Source organism: Polypterus senegalus, chromosome 3 (assembly GCF_016835505.1).
Source record: "Polypterus senegalus isolate Bchr_013 chromosome 3, ASM1683550v1, whole genome shotgun sequence".
NCBI lineage: Eukaryota > Metazoa > Chordata > Cladistia > Polypteriformes > Polypteridae > Polypterus > Polypterus senegalus.
Genome location: NC_053156.1, coordinates 38,620,750 through 38,637,624, shown reverse-complemented (window position 1 = coordinate 38,637,624; position 16,875 = coordinate 38,620,750). Strand labels below are relative to the sequence as shown.

The window sequence follows — 16,875 nt, the reverse complement described above, 5'->3', positions numbered from 1 at the left end:
TGCTCTGTCATATTCAAATATACCTCAAGCTTTGAGCAAAGACTCCTTAAGCAGCCAGGAACACCACCAAACAGTAAAACTAAAGAACTACATGTTGCATTTGCGGTTATTAAACTGTTTAACATAACCTGTCCAAGCTCCTGAACAAATCAGTTTGCAAGACTGATTTAAGTGTTACCGACAGTACCAAAGCTCAGTTACATGTATTCTCTGGCGAAAGGATTACAAAATGGGGAAAAAAAAAAACACATTAAAATTTGATACTGTTACTGCTTATTTTTCTTTGCTTAGACTTGTCAGCTACCCAACACCATCTTCTCTCATATTATAGTGGCATTGCTTTTGATGTTATCATAGTAGGAAAGTACTAATCAATTTTCAGAAGGACAACGTTTCCCCAACAATAAACACTAGATGGACTTCAGTCTTTTTTTGGTTTAGCTGGCACTGCATTGTGTGCTTTGCATTTCTGGTTGAGCAATCACTGGCCCAAAACTCCAGCAGAAGTCAGAACTTGAACTACACATCCACTATTGCAATTAGCTAGTCAAAATGTTAAACATCTCTACTCGAAAGAGCCATAAAATAAGAGTTGCACATACTTCAACTTCCAAACCAATGTGAACCAATATTTTGAGCTACAAACTGGCCACTTATATTCGTCTTTGCAGTGTTGTGATGGGAGTACATAAATGTGTATTTTTCCTAATTTCGGCAATTCTATATGATCTGCTCCAAGTTTATTTTAGAAAAACTTAAATGTGCTTCAGGAAAATACAAACTGAACTGACGAATCAAAGTAAGAGGGGTGTGTGTAGGGTCCATCTTGATAGGACACGCAGTCACATTTTTAAGGAGATGCTCATCAGGCTACACTGTGGGCTTGACATAGTACATAATCACAGGCTGATCCAATGTGTGTGAATTTCATCACAGCAAATCATAATGTGACTCTGTAGTGTATAAGGTCCCCATGTCTCAAAATCTGGCCATACAACAGATAAGACGGTGGGGATTTCCTATCAGACCTGGATCAGTGCATCAGCAAGTCCCTGGACGGTCTGTGGCATTGGATGCAATGATACAGTGCCCCAGGGGTTCTCAATTAGTCAGGTCTGGGGAATGTGCACGCCAATTAATGCCATCAATCCCTTTGTGATCCAGGAACTGCCTGCAAACTCTGGCCGCATGAGGCCTTACATTGTCCTACACTAGGAGGAACCCAGGGCCCACAACACTAGCACAAGGTCTGAATGGCAGGCTGCATAACATTCACAGCATCTCCAGACCTTGTCACATGTGGTCTGTATCAACCTGCTCTCATCTCTGAAAAGAATGGGGTTTCAATGAGAGGTCATTTTGTTGTACTTTGGCAGTGCTCTTTTATTCCCTTCCTGGGGTTGTCTTCCCGTTTCATTTCCAATGCACTTCCACTTTCATTTGCACCTAAGCAGGTAAAGTGATTCACAATCACTTATAGCTTCCTAACTGCACAGATTTATATCCTTGAAGCTTAATTTACAGGGTGTTGGACTATGATAAGTGTACCCTTAATTTCAACAGTGTGATTTACTGTTTATTCAATTAACATTTAATTACATTTGTAGCAGTTCATTGTACTACTTCAGTAACAGTATTTGTTTTCAATTAAAAACTTGCTGATTGGATTTAAACTGTTTCTAAAACATTACTCTTGCCTTTAACAAAAAGATTTCCATTTAAAGAATAAAATTTGTTTTCATCACAGTAAATTTTAATGCATACAGAATTGCAACTTATTGCACCAAGTTTGAGTTGCATAATACTGTAATGGGAATCAGACTTACTTTTTAGTATCAAGGTTTGAAATATTGGTATCATGACAAACCTGCTACATACTGACTTAATTTCTTTCATTTATGCACCATAGAACAACATTCTCTAACTTGAGCATATTTCTGGTGTTTTGTAACCAAAACCGAATATGCTTGCCATTTTTAAGTCTATAATTGAAGTAATTAAGATCCAATGCAGTTATTACATATAAAGAAATCATGGCATAAATAGAAAATTTAGTACAGCTCATTTTATATACTTAAATCTGAAGAGTCACTATTTAACACCATGTCAGACTGTTAGCTCCTTAATTCCTGGTATACAAAGTACCAACAGAAGAAGAGTTATTTTCATATTGTTCAGATACTTCAAAAATAAACCGATCAAATTGCATTTTGTTTGCTCATCTGACTTATGGCAAGTTGCTAAGGGATATATTATGCATTGACTTATCTTGCAAGGAACAATTCTATCGTGCAATCCATTTCTTAATCTTGCATTGATACATTATAATACTGTACATCAGTAAACTGGTGAGCCAACCCTGACCCAACAAAAACTTTCCTACTTCAGTGTTGTGTCACTGAGTACATTGCTTTTTCTATAATGTGTGTGCCTGCAAACAAAAAGTACCAATACTCAGATTTTTAAATACAAAAAGAAAAACTGAATAATATCAATTGAATTTGCATTACGGGCAAGTTCAAGGATTTCAGGTTTATGGCCAGACATTTTTCCTCCTCAAATAGTTAAACAGCTTTATAGTGTCAATTATATATCTCTTCCAGTACACAGTGGACTCTCTCCTTTAGGCAATGGTCAACGCAGTGCAAAAGTTGCCCTGAGAGTGAAACACTCAAAGCACCTCAGAATAAAATGCAAACTAGTTAGAATACATAAAGCACCTCTCCTATTCTCAAGGCTTAAGAAAGTTACTCTTAATGCACTTGTGCAGGGGTCCTCAATCACGGTCCTGGAGAGCCACAGTGGCTGCAGGTTTTTGCTCCAACCCAGTTGCTTAATAAAAAGCACTTTTTGCTAAAGTAACACTTCTGCTTCACTTTAAGACAAAATTAAGCAATAAGGGCTCAAAATCGCTAAACAGCTATTTTAATTGCTCCTTATTATCAATAACATGCAAATGACGAGAGCAGCATTTCTCCATTTAGCTTATTTACATTTACACCTGTGTGTATTTATCTGCACTATTGGGTTTAATACTTGGAAGAAAAATGGAGAAAAAAGGACTGAGAATTACTTGTCAATTTTAGCCTTCAAATCATTTGCATGATAGAAAGGGAAAGAAAATCTAGGATATGAGAAGGACCTGACATAGCAGAGTTAAATTAATTTCATAGCTTGTTAGTGCTTTATTGACAAGAATTGCTTTCTAATTAAGCAACCAGGTCAGAACAAGAACCTGCAGCCACTGCGGCTCTCCAGGACTGGGATTGAGGACCCCTGCACTTGCGTCATCCCTTCAGTTCAACCTCTGCTTTATATCTTTCTAAAGTCAGTATCATACTCTTGGCTTCCTGTTTTGAATAAAAATCACTACTAGTAAAATACTGCATACTGTTACAGAATGAAGCCAATCTGATCACAAGGTAGAAATCTCGAACAGGTCCACGATGAGCCACTTAGGGCAGGGTTAGAAAAGGTTTGTGAAAACTTTGCAAACTGCTGTTTTAGAATCAAAGGCAATACAACTGCTACCCCCTATACCTCAGTTCAGTGGGGTGACCATGGCTTGCTGGCAGATACACAGGTCAAAAGGACTCCGTAGCAGGGAAAAGGGCAATAAAGTGAGTCTTACTATGCTGGATCTGTAACCCCACTCCCTCTGCAGTCTGTATAAAAAAAAAATGGACCAAAAGGGAGGAGTTCATGGAAGTTCCAAAAACCCAAAAGACTGCATTTACGGACAAATTTCCATCAGTCCTTTCATTTTCACAAAGAAAACCCACTACTCATTTTTTGCCTTTTCTCCTCACTCCACAGCTGTAACCCATTAAAATGATTTCTTCCAGTTAACCATGCAGAAATACTAGTATTCAACTAAAGTTATCGTAAGTCAGTTTAAAAGAAGCATACAGTGTTGTGTGATGTAATCTTAAATGTTTCAGACTTGTAGCATGAATGTTTTTGCTTTAGTTCCATTATGGACTTGGCATATTTTACCATTTTCCTTGCACCTTCATACATACTTTAAAATGTCTGTTAAACTACAGTAGAAATACAGCATGAAACACTAAATATAAGCAGCCTTCGTACTGGGGCTGTCAGATCGAATGTTGCTATTCAAATATAACTTGAAAATATGAAACTAATTCACAAGGCAAATGCTGAGACTGAAAAAGGAATGGTCCTTTATTTTTCCCCATTACTCCAGACATCTTTCAGCTGCTCCCATTAGGGGTTGCTACAGCAGATAATCTTCCATATCTTGGTCCTCTGCATCTTGTTCTGTTACCCCCATCACCTGCATGTCCTCTCACCACATACAAACATTCTTAGGCTTTCCTCTTCCCTGGCAACTCCATCCTTTGCATCCTTCTCCCAATATACTCAGCACCTCGCCTCTGCACGTCCAAACCAACTCACTCTCCTCTGAGTTTGTCTCCCAACTGTCCAACTTCAGCTGACCCTCTAATGTACTCCTATTCATCCTCGTCACACCCAGTGCAAATCTTAACATCTTTAACTCTTCCACCTCCAGCTCTGTCTCCTGCTTTCTGGTCAGTGCCACCATCTCCAACCCATAAAACATAGCTGGTCTGACTACTGTCCTGTAGACCTTCCCTTTCATTCTTGCTGATATCTGTCACAAATTACTCCTGACACTCTTCCCCACTCATTCTACCCTACCTGAACTCTCATCTCTTACACTATCCCCATTACTCTGTACTGTTGATCCCAAGTATTTAAACTCATCCACCTTTGCCAACTCTACTCCCTGCATCCTCACCATTCCACGACCTTCATTCCTCTCCTCTCTAGAGCATATCTCCACCTCACAAGGGTCTCCAACCTGCTCCCTATCACTACAGATAAAATGTCATCAGTAAACATCACAATCCACGGGGACCCCTGTCTAACCATGTCTGTCAACGTGTCCATCACTAGTGAAAAACTGCTCTGAGCGGATCCCTGATGTAATCCCACCTCTACCTCGAACGCATCTGTCACTCCTACCACATCTCTTACCACTGTCGCACTTCCCTGAAATACCCTGTACAAGTCTTCCGTACTTCTCTGCCACTCCCAACTTCATACAATACCACAAATCTTTTCTAGGCACCCTGTGATGCTATCTCCAGGTCCACAGACAATGAAACTACTTCTCTAAACTAACATCCTCAGTGCAAACATCACATCTGTGGTGCTCTCTTGGCATGAAACCATACTGCTGGTCAATCGCCTCACTTAACTTGCTTCCACTACTCTCCCATAACTTCATGCTGTGGCTCAATTTTATCCCCCTTAATCTTAAATATTGGCACCAGTACACTTCCACCCCTCAGGTATCCTCTCACTTTCCAAGATTCCATTAACAATCTGGTTAAAAACTCCACTGCCATCTCTCCAAAACACCCCCATGCTTCCACAGGTATGTCATCTGGACCAACAGCCTTTCCATTTTTCATCCTCTTCATAGCTATCCTTACTTCCTCCTTGCTAATCCGTTGCATTTCCTGATTCACTCTCTCCATATCATTCAACCTCTTCTCTCTCTCGTTCTCTATATTCAGTCTCTCAAAGTACGTTCCATCTGCTCAACACTCTCCTCGCTTGCAAGTACATTTCCATCTTTATCCTTTATCACCCTAACCTGTTGCACATCTGTCTAGCCAATCTGTACAGGTCCTTCTCCCTCCTTAGTGTCTAACCTCTCATACAACTCATCATACACCTTTTCTTTAGCCTTCGCTACCTCTTCACCTTGTGCCTTATCTCCTTATACCTCTTGTCTAATTTCTGCATCCGACTATCCAACTTTGCCATCCTCTTCCACGGTATACTTTCCAGTACTTCCCAGTCCACCACCAGGTTTCCTTTTCCTCCTTCCCCTGTCCAGATGTCACTCTTACTACTTCTACTGTAGTTGCCTAACTGTCTGGTAACTCTTCACTACCACCCAGTGCCTGTCTCACCTACTCCCTAAACTCAACCTTGCAGTCTTCCTTTTTCAAATTCCACTATTTGATCTTTGGCTCTGCCCTCACTCATCCTCCTCTTGATCTCCAATGTCATCCTACAGACCACCATTCTATGCTGCTTAACTACACTTTTCCCCTGCCACCACTTTGCAGTCTTCAATCTCCTTCAGATTGACTTTTCTGCATAGGATGCATCTACATGTGCATCTTTCTCTACTCTTTTACATAACCTATGTTCATCTTAAAATATATATTCACCACAGCCATGTCCATCCTTTTGGACAAATACACTGACCTTCATTCCTCTCCTTGACACCACCCCTACCCATCACCTCATCCCCACTGTTCCCTTTGCCAGATTGGAGATTAGAGCAATTCTCTTGTGAAAATGCACATAATCAAAGATGCAGGGGTTTGAAACGGATCTTGTCAGAGTAATCATTACTGTCACTCTGATCTCGCCTATAAAACACTAAGCTAGCTTGTAACACTACAAAAAGAATAAACTTGCTCTAATGAAAGCAGCCAATTTGGTCCTTCCAATTTTGAATATAGTGGAAAAAGGTCTCTAGAACTCCATAACCAACAGCTGAAAATTGGTCATCAGTAATACATAGTGCAGCCTCATGTAACAAAATGAGTAAACTCCAGCCCATCTAAGATTCCTAGAGGTGTAATCAGAATGTTCAGTGGCACTCTTCCCTAGTGGCAATTGCACACATTTAGGTCCATCACCAATCGCCATTTGTTGGTTGCATCATAGCTTCAAATTGCATATTTTGGTCTGTCTCTCCAATTTTGATCCTCTGCTCTTTCCTCTACAATCTATTGGAGTTAATCAGTGTATTTCTGGCTTGTACAAATCAAACAAGGTTCAGCAATTATACTAAATGTTTTATTAAATTCAGACATTTTAAAATTTAAAATTTATTTTTCAGGATTTAGATAAGCTCTTACCCAAAAGGAGTAGATTCTCAAAATGAAAATGGATTTTCAGCATGCACAAAAATGAGCTAGAAGAAGCCACATGCCTGGGGTGTGAAAGGATGCCACAGAGGGAGTGGAATGACCAGAGCAGGTGCAGAGTCAGCTCTCAAATTTGTTTGTATATATTTACTCCTTTCCCAAGGAACAAGGATAAACCATTTCACAATATTTGCGCAAACACATGCCCAATGGGTGTGGGGTAGCCTACCACACACCAGTCGGCAAGTTTAAGCCTTTTTACAAATGTTTGATCCACTGTACACTCAGCCCAACTGAAATGTATAAACATACAAGGTATTTTTAAAATTAAGCTTTTGTCAAAATATTTACCATGATTGTGAAGTAGTAACAGACTAAATACCAAACTTATCCTTTATTAAAATCACTTCAAGTGCCCTAAAAAGAATCTTTGTCTTGAACCGAAAATCTAATTTGCAGATTTATGTTAAAAACAGTTGGGCATTCAGTGTACTGAACTGTTCTGGTGTGTAAACTCTGCCATTTTGTGTCGGTATTCCCACTGTATTTTGCTTAAGCCCAAGACTGGACTTACAAAGGACACATACATAGGATGCTTTGATAAAACTGCCTATTTTCCTGAATTGTACTAGTAATCAAAGCACAGCGAAATCTGTTGCACATGCAACTAAACTAGTTTACAGCTTGGGAAGGGATGACCTACGGATGCCTCAACAGTATTACTTTATAACCTGCAAACAGAAGATGCCATGGGACTAGAAATTGTCAAACCAGATTACAGCTTGCGACAAGGAGCTACACATCTGATTGGCTGGCTGTCAATATGATGGATGAATTTGTTCAATGACATTTTGCGAAACTGTGGAATTTTATAATATGCCTTGTCTGAGTGACATCAGAAGAGGGTGACAGATGTCAAGTTGGGGCAAGGAACATGTGACTGTTTTCATCTGATCATCAGTGAAACATTCCATGAATATCAATTGCTAAATCGATGCAACTCTAGGACATTTATCTTTGACATTTTCCCTGAGCTTCTATGCACTTTTATAAAAAAAAAAGTAATTAAAACTACAATCTCTATACTATCAATTTTCTATTTCTTGATCTATTTAGTATTATTCATGTAATAAACATCATCACTTTTAAAGTAATGTTTTATTGTTTCAGTCACTATAGATATAAAGTCATAGTAGATATTAATACCTGTAGCAGTCAGAAGTTTGCCATATGTTCCAATCTTCTAGGTTTATTATGGTGGAGAATGAGAGCTCCATCCAACAGTATGGAACAGTATATAAAGTAAGGCATTAGAGTGATAAAGGGCCTATAACCAAGGATGTTGAGCCTTCGTATGTTTGAATATATTCTTCGAAAGAAATTAGGTCTGAGATTTATTTAAAACATTGTGTGTGGTCTGTGCCAATAATAAGCAAGTCTCTTGAAGTACTAGGGAAAGTGGACTGTGCATGTGTTATTCATATGGTAATTGTGTGGATTAAAGTACAAGGGAATAACATGCATGTGTAGAGTACTTCTGTGGTTAGGGCATGTGTGCATAACAGTACACCAACCCAGTAACAAACCTGTTGAGTACACTTATCCCTGAAGAATAGGCAGAGGGTAAGTAGAAGGAAATACCACGATAACACCGAACAAAAGCCAAATTCCCTTTCTCATTAAAGTATAATGGGCAATAAGATTATCCTTTTATTATAAACAGCTTTAAAATCACCTTTTTAAAGAGCATTTTCAGTGTCAGGAATGCATACTTCACTACCTCAAACAATGGGTGTCTTTTGGAGGCTGGTGGCTTGACAATTCCTAAAACAAAGGCATAATAAAAAAAACAAAAAACTTAAGGTTACATGTGTTATATTTGCTGAAATCTGTCAAGTGGGCAAAGAATCCTGCACATATCTTGACCACTCTACTGGTACTCTGCTCTACTTAGCAAACTGGTCTACTTTGCACAATTTATCTACCTTCAACAAGCCCATTTTTGTTTTCAACTGTAACACTTGTGATTTGTTGTAAAATTTGCAGGGTATTTTAATTTAGTAGCAGAATTTCAGTTGCCAATTGAAAAATACTAAGATTACAATGTGGCATTGGTACAGAGCAGAAGGCTGTAGGAGGAAGCAGAGTGCAGGAGACTAAATAAATGCATTTTACATGTTTAAGCAATCCCGAGATATTTGGTATGGATTTCATATATGCATTACAGGTATATGAAGTGTCCCAGTTCCACTATTTTGATAATGTCCCTTTCAATGAACATAAAATCCCTTTTGGTAGGGTTGTACTGTATTTGCAAATTGATGACTGCAACTGTACATGAGCCATAAGATCATCATGCTTTGTAGACACACCAAGTTAAAATAAAAAGTATAGAAAGCCAAAAGTACAAACACGCATGCACTTAGACCTTAACTTTTGAATATACATTTTTAATGAGTATTCAAACCCTAATTGTTTGGTTTAACAGCCTTACTTGGTACAATAAAGCTTAATGTACGTGGGCCCAAGTAATTTTCTTTGAATGGCTAAAGTTTACCACTAATGTGCCACTTTAATACGTTCAGTTTTAGTTTCAGGGTTTCCCCTTCCCACAAAAAGTAGTGAATGGATCACCAAGGAACTGTTCAAACACCAAGTTACCTAAAAGGATGCAGTGCCTTTGCATTCCTTTTAAGATTGCATGTTGCCCCACTCAAAGTAAACTGAATTTATTAAACTCTGGGAATTCACCACAACTGATGAGTGGTCTGTGTCATTAGTTTAGTATCATGCAGTGCTTCTACTCTTATCTTGGCCTGGTTTACATTCATTGACTGTTAAAAATGACATTCAATTAGCACTAGTTGAAAACAAATACAAGCGAAAACTCAAACAATTCTGTAATTACTCACAGTAATTACCTTAAGGGTGACAGCTTCGACAATGGAGTTGGACTATCAGAAACTGCAGCAACGAAAGGAACATTTAAAATATAATGCAACTTAAACCATGTTCTAACCAGATAGGTTAGGAGAAAATCTGCTTAAAAATATGTATACCATCAGTATGCTTTTATTGCAATTCATTGAACACCTGTAATTCAGTACAAGCTACACATTAACCATGTAAAATTATTGCTATTCTCCATACTGTCTACCATAACAAATATGCAAACACATACCAGGACACCATTGCATCTGGAAAGTATTCACAGCGCATCACTTTTTGCACATTGTTGTTACAGCCTTATTCCAAAATGGATTAAATTCATTTTTTCCCCCTCAATTCTACACACAACACCCCATAATGACAACGTGAAAAAAGTTTGAGGTTTTTGCAAATTTATTAAAATTAAAACTGAGAAATCCCATGTACATAAGTATTCACAGCCTTTGCTCAATACTTTGTCGATGCACCTTTGGCAGCAATTACAGCATCAAGTCTTTTTGAATATGATGCCACAAGCTTGGCACACCTATCCTTGGCCAGTTTCGCCCATTCCTCTTTGCAGCACCTCTCAAGCTCCATCAAGTTGGATGGGAAGCGTTGGTGCACAGCCATTTTAAGATCTCTCCAGAGATGTTCAATCGGATTCAAGTCTGGGCTACGGCTGGGCCACTCAAGGACATTCACAGAGTTGTCCTGAAGCCACTCCTTTGATATCTTGGCTGTGTGCTTAGGGTCGTTGTCCTGCTAAAAGATGAACCGTCGCCCCAGTCTGAGGTCAAGAGCGCTCCTGGATGAAAACCTGCTCCAGATGTCTCTGTACATTGCTGCAGTCATCTTTTTCTTTATCCTAACTAGACTCCCAGTTCCTGCCGCTGAAAAACATCCCCACAGCATGATGCTGCCACCATGCTTCACTGTAGGGATGGTATTGGCCTGGTGATGAGCGGTGCCTCGTGACACCTGGCATTCACACCAAAGACTTCAATCTTTGTCTCAGACCAGAAAATTTTTTTTCGCATGGTCCGAGAGTCCTTCAGGTGCCTTTTGACAAACTCCAGGCGAGCTGCCATGTGCCTTTTACCAAGGAGTGGCTTCCGTCAGGCCACTCTACCATACAGGCCTGATTGGTGCATCACTGCAGAGATGGTTGTCCTTCTGGAATGTTCCCTCTCCACAGAGGACCTCTGGCAGAGTGACCGCCGGGTTCTTGGTCACCTCCCTGGGCCCTTCTCCCCTGATCGCTCAGTTTAGATGGCTGGCCAGCTCTAGGAAGAGTCCTGGTGGTTTTGAACTTCTTCCACTTACAGATGGAGGCCACTGTGCTCATTGGGACCTTCAAAGCAGCAAAACTTTCTGTAACCTTCCCCAGATTTGTGTCTCAAGACGATCCTGTGAGGTCTACAGACAATTCCTTTGACTTCAGGCTTGGTTTGTGCTCTGACATGAACTGTCAACTGTGGGACCTTATATAGACAGGTGTGTGCCTTTCTAAATCATGTCCAATCAACTGAATTTACCACAGGTGGACTACAATTAAGCTGCAGAAACATCAAGGATGATCAGGGGAAACAGGATGCACCTGAGCTCAATTTTGAGCTTCATGGCAAAGGCAGTGAATACTTATGTACATGTACTTTCTCAATTTGTTTAATACATTTGTAAAAATCTCAAGTAAACTTTTTTCACATTGTCATTATGGGTTGTTGTGTAGAATTCCGAGTTTAATCCATTTTGGAATAAGGCTGTAACAAAATGTGGAAAAAGTGATGCGCTGTGAATACTTTCTGGATGCACTGTAGCTGAAACAATACCATTTGAAATACCCAGTTTGAGATTATGAAAAACTAAAAGTTAATCTTCAGGGGTGTTCTATTCAGGTTTTTAGGAATGATACCAATGTTTCATTTCAAGAATTGTTTGATTTCAATTGCTATATGCTTTTGCATATAACTAAATAGTTTAGACATCACAGCCAAAGCTACAGTACATATTGACATTTGAAGTAAACCATGTGCTGTCAAAATTGTATTTACTAACATTTTATAAGACTTTAGTTTATGTCGTTAATTTAACTAAAAATGTGATATCTGCAAAATTTGGCCACATTTTCAGTTGTAATATCTGAAAACTCAATGTCATTAGTCCAATCTGGCTTGGCTAATTAGGTGTTAATCTGGTCATAACAGCCATTGCCACTTTTCAGCTAAAGATGGTTCCAAGGACTGAGAAATTACCTCTAATCAACCATGGGAGCTAAGCAACTGAGGATCTAAACATTAAAGTATTTGATGCAGAGAAAGCAGGGGAAGGCTATAACAAAGTCCTTCAACTAACAGTTTTCAGTCTGAAATGTCATTAAGAAAAGGCAGTTTAGGGGAAACCATGAAGGTCAAGACAAGATTTAGAAGACCAAGAACACCATCAGAACAGTTTGTATACTGTCAAGGCAAACCAACCCCAAACCACCACACCTCCCACAATATGAATGCAAGTGATAGGCAAACAGGTTTAGCCAAGTAAGGAATGGTGGTGTACTGCCCTACAATGCACCATTACTTACACTGATATGGCCTTTTTGGAAATGCTACCAGAAACCTACCAGTGAACTCAAGATATCTTGGATTGAAAAAAGGCTGCATAAAACCTGTATTTTGGAACCACGTGTTGTAGACAAATCAGTAATTTTCACAGTTTGCTTTGTTCTGAATTAAGGACGTTTAGCTGCTTTGTTTCAATTTCATACTGCAAAATTTCAAGCAAACTAAGCCTATGAATAAACATGCCAGGGATGTATAGTGAGCTTACATAGCAAGTAGCAACATTTTATTCTGGTAGAAATCACCGAGGAACTGTTGTGCTTGCACAGTAATTTAATAAATTTGGTTTATTTACCAAAATAAACAATGTAGTTAGTATTTCACATAGCAAGATCGGTCCTGTGTCAGATCTTAATTCAATGAGCAAAATTACCCATCATCAAATAACTGAAATACTTTAAAAAGTATGCTCTACTACATAGGGTACGAAAATGACATGTTTCAAATAAGCGAGTGTACATTATAAAATAAGGCAAGCTTGGCTGAGGACACAGATGTCCCTCAGTTTTATGAGCAGAGACATGTTTTAATTTCAATTCACTGCACGATCTTGCATATTAACTCTCCAGCAGCCACCAACCTAAACTTACACTCAAATCATGTTTACTGTCTTCACACCTACGACTTTGTTAATGTTCATTTGGGAGCATTTGATCGACATTTACTACATATGTCAAAAGTTACTTTGTCTCATCCGCATCACACTGACAAGACACGTTCTCGGTGGTCAGCTAGTGATGCTGCAAACGGTGACCCGGTTGTGGCTGCAAGGAGGCCATTGAGGGTGAATGGGGCGGTGGGAGGGCAGCATTGTAGTGTGCCTCAGGTGGCTGCTGGTTGAATGGGGGAGGTGGTTGGTGATTCAATACCCGCTTTTGGCCGCACACTGGTCGCTCTGTAGGCTGACACTGCAGGCAGCATACTGAACGCAAGTGGAGGTGACTGCGTGGAGGGCGGGTGGTGAACCAACCCTCGCTGCCCCCATTCATTCTCAATAGTAAGCCTGCTTGTACCATTGTGTACATAGCAGGATGTTGTCTCTCGTCACTGCCAATTTAGACAATTTTTTTGGCGAAAAAAATTACTAATTGCATGTGTGACAGGGACCTTCAATGGACCAGATTATTGTCAAGCACTGGTTTCTGTCATATACTCAATTGGACTGGCCATGCACTAGTTTACACCAAGAGGTTGACAGTTTTTCTATACTTTACTGACAATTGAATAACTTCCATTGAGAGGCAGTGGAGTCAGGCCAGCACTCTACTACATTGTTCTTTTCTAACAGAGAACTATGTATTTCACCAAAAGCTGTCTTCTTGACAAGGACTTGTTCTGCAGATTCTGCCTATATCCCATTTCCTGCTCATACTTTGAGACCTTTTCAGTTAAAAATGCTTGGTGGATCCTTTAAAAAGATTAGCCAGCTGGTTAAGGAAAATCCACTGTCAGTCTAGTTCTCAGTACATATGGATCTCTCACAGTAATTCTAAGATTCCATGGCAGCTATCCAGTTCTATAGCGGTTCCCAGAACAGTCAACAGATGTTTATAGTCAGGAATAATTGGCTGTGCACTGCACCCCTAACAGGATTGTGTACTGGAGAACATCTGGTGCTGTATTAATCCTGTTTATCTACAAGCAAGGATGAATAGTAAAAAATTGACAGTTGACAAACAGCAAAAGACATTTACTCAAATCAACAGAAAATCCTAACGGGGTGGGGTAATGCTATTGAATGGGAATTTATGCTGAAACTGCCATGATCATGTACTATCGCCTATCATACTAGTAGAATAAGATAGCTTAGAAAAACCATTTTTGGTGTTTGGGCACTCAAAGAAATGCTTTGACTCAAAAGAAGTTATGCACTGCAGTGACATAGGAGTCAAAGCAGTAGCTGGCAAACATTTGCTCACAGACAAATAGCTTATTGAATTTCTTGCTTGGATCCTCGTGACCACATGGAGATGACTCAACAGCTGCAGCAGTCAACACTATAAATGTACTATCTTGTCAATCCCAGGAACACAAACCAAGATAGTTTCAGACATTGTTACCTTCCAAGCCCTAATTTTGTAAATCAACAATCCAAGCCCGGTTTAAAAAAAAACAAAAAAAAAAAACCCACTACTGATGGTACATTGAAACATGCTCAACATCACAGGAACATCAGGTACATTTAGATAGCATTAACCAGTTACTTACTACACATAAGTAGCTTATAGATAAAAATCTCCAAAACATTGTTCTTTATACAGAGAACCACATGTAAAGAAGTCTGTGCTAAAGTAGTAAGCCTCTGGTAACCTTAAGGCAGAGTCCAAGTCAATCATTGACAGAGGGCTTTATACTGAACTTTGAGATTTAATGAGGTTCCTGCAATTGCTTGCAGAGAAAATATCAAAATTAGGAGGGGATTTATTACTTCAGCTTGCATATTGTTCAAACCTGAAGGGGCTCAGATTCTGCACACACTAATATGAATAGAATCACAGCAGGCATTAGAGTTTGAATTTAAAGGCCATCAGTTAAATTCCTTAATTCCCTTTGTGACCCTGATCAGGTCACATCACCCGCTCATATCCCAACTTTGAAAAACTGAACACCTAACAAGTACAGACCTTTGTGAGTCACCATGGGGGGAAAAAAAAGCAACAGTTAAAAGTACTAAAGTGTATGAGGCTTACACAAACAGTGTAAAGCAATCTCAGTGCAACAGGTTTAGTAATGTACTGTAACATTTTAGCAAACACAACAGTCACGGAAATAAACATGCAGGATTTTCTTTTGTACGATACAACTGAAGCATTTAGAACTACAGGTAATGCATCACTGTTTCACTAAATAATTCAACTCCCAACTTCCTTTGCATTAATACATACTTCGCTAGAAAATAATTTTAACTGTCCACAAGTTCTGAGACTTAGACTTAAGATTGAAAATAGGGCATTGGACTGTTTGCATATACTGTAACAGTAACCAGAACAGTACAGTACAACCTTTGTGGGTTTAACCTCAATTAGTATCAAATCAATGGTCACCTGTTCCACTACAAAAGGAAGCAAATAGGTTTACCTAATTCAGTTGGAGTCAATTCCTGCAGGAATAAACTGTGGCTTTAACAATAGCTTTAGTTGGCTAGCAGGCTGTATAACATACCACCTATACACCTGAATAAGACCATCTGGGGAGAGGCTGACCCTTTATATAACCAAAATACCACGATAAAATCATCCACAGGGATAGTTAAAACTAAATAAGTCCTCGAAAACTAATTTTAAAAATAACCTAGCAATTTATTGAAGTAAAAAAATACTTCAAGCCAATACTTGTGAATAAGGTTTTTATATAAAAGCTTCCATATTGTAACATTGCACACAAATAACCACCAGCTGTTAGACAGCTACGGAAAACAATTCTTGCATAGCATGCAATCAGGTAAAAAAAAAAAAAAAAGTATCTATATATTTTATCATGCATTTGTCAAGAGATACATTTAATCTGCCCAGTTTAGGATCATAAGGTGGCAGTGAATATTACTGCAGTACTAAGTATAAGGCAAGAAGCAAACATGGTATGCCAGTTCACTACAAGGCATGACTTCACAGCCAATCAGAAAAGTCTACTGTATGCAATCTACTAACGTCCGGCATACACCGATTTTGGAACCCATATGCAGTCACTAACTGATTTTATGAGTCTGCCTCTGGAATGCTGCTTTGACAGTCATTGTTTCACATGTAGTATGAGAAGAGCTGCAATGCTCAATTGAATTTTATAACTAGGCCATTGTACAATCGCAATAATTTGTTGTCTCAAATTTCATCAACTCTTTTGTAGTGTTAACAGTCTCGCCATCAGATGAATGTTGCTATAAAATTTCCCTGTGAATTGATGCCAGTATAGTACATTGTGTATTGCTGTACATTCACATTAATTGTATGTGGTATTGAGTTTTGAAATCAAACAGCCAATGAAAAAAACATCTTGGGAAATTTACTAGAAGAGCCCAAAATATACAAAGGTAAATTACATCGACTATATACCTCTATTACTGTCTGAAAAAAAGACCACATTCTGTGCGCCTCAACCATTTGCCCAGCCAAAAACTCATGTGTACATTCTGAGCACAGTAAAGTTTTGTAAAATATCTTTGCCGTCATCCATAATAGCTCCGTTCATCTAGTAAGCATTATTTGACACTGGGCACTAGCAGTTCTACAATATTTAGATAAACTTCCAATTTCTGTGATTTTTCCTTCACCCATTATGATTAACATCTTCAATTCCTGTAATTTAAGGAAAGCAACACATTTTTGGGCGAACATGCAGTTTGAAGTGATGGCGGAGAAAAGTTAACCTAATGTTTTCATGCAAAAAACAGT

General features: G+C 39.0%; 1 protein-coding gene across 4 annotated transcripts in view; it reads right to left on the bottom strand.

Annotated features, from left to right (window-relative positions):
- LOC120525035 (Y-box-binding protein 2-A-like) overlaps positions 1–16,875 on the bottom strand; it is a 58,232-nt gene that overhangs the window by 24,758 nt on the left and 16,599 nt on the right. The gene's annotated exons all lie outside the window — the stretch shown is intronic.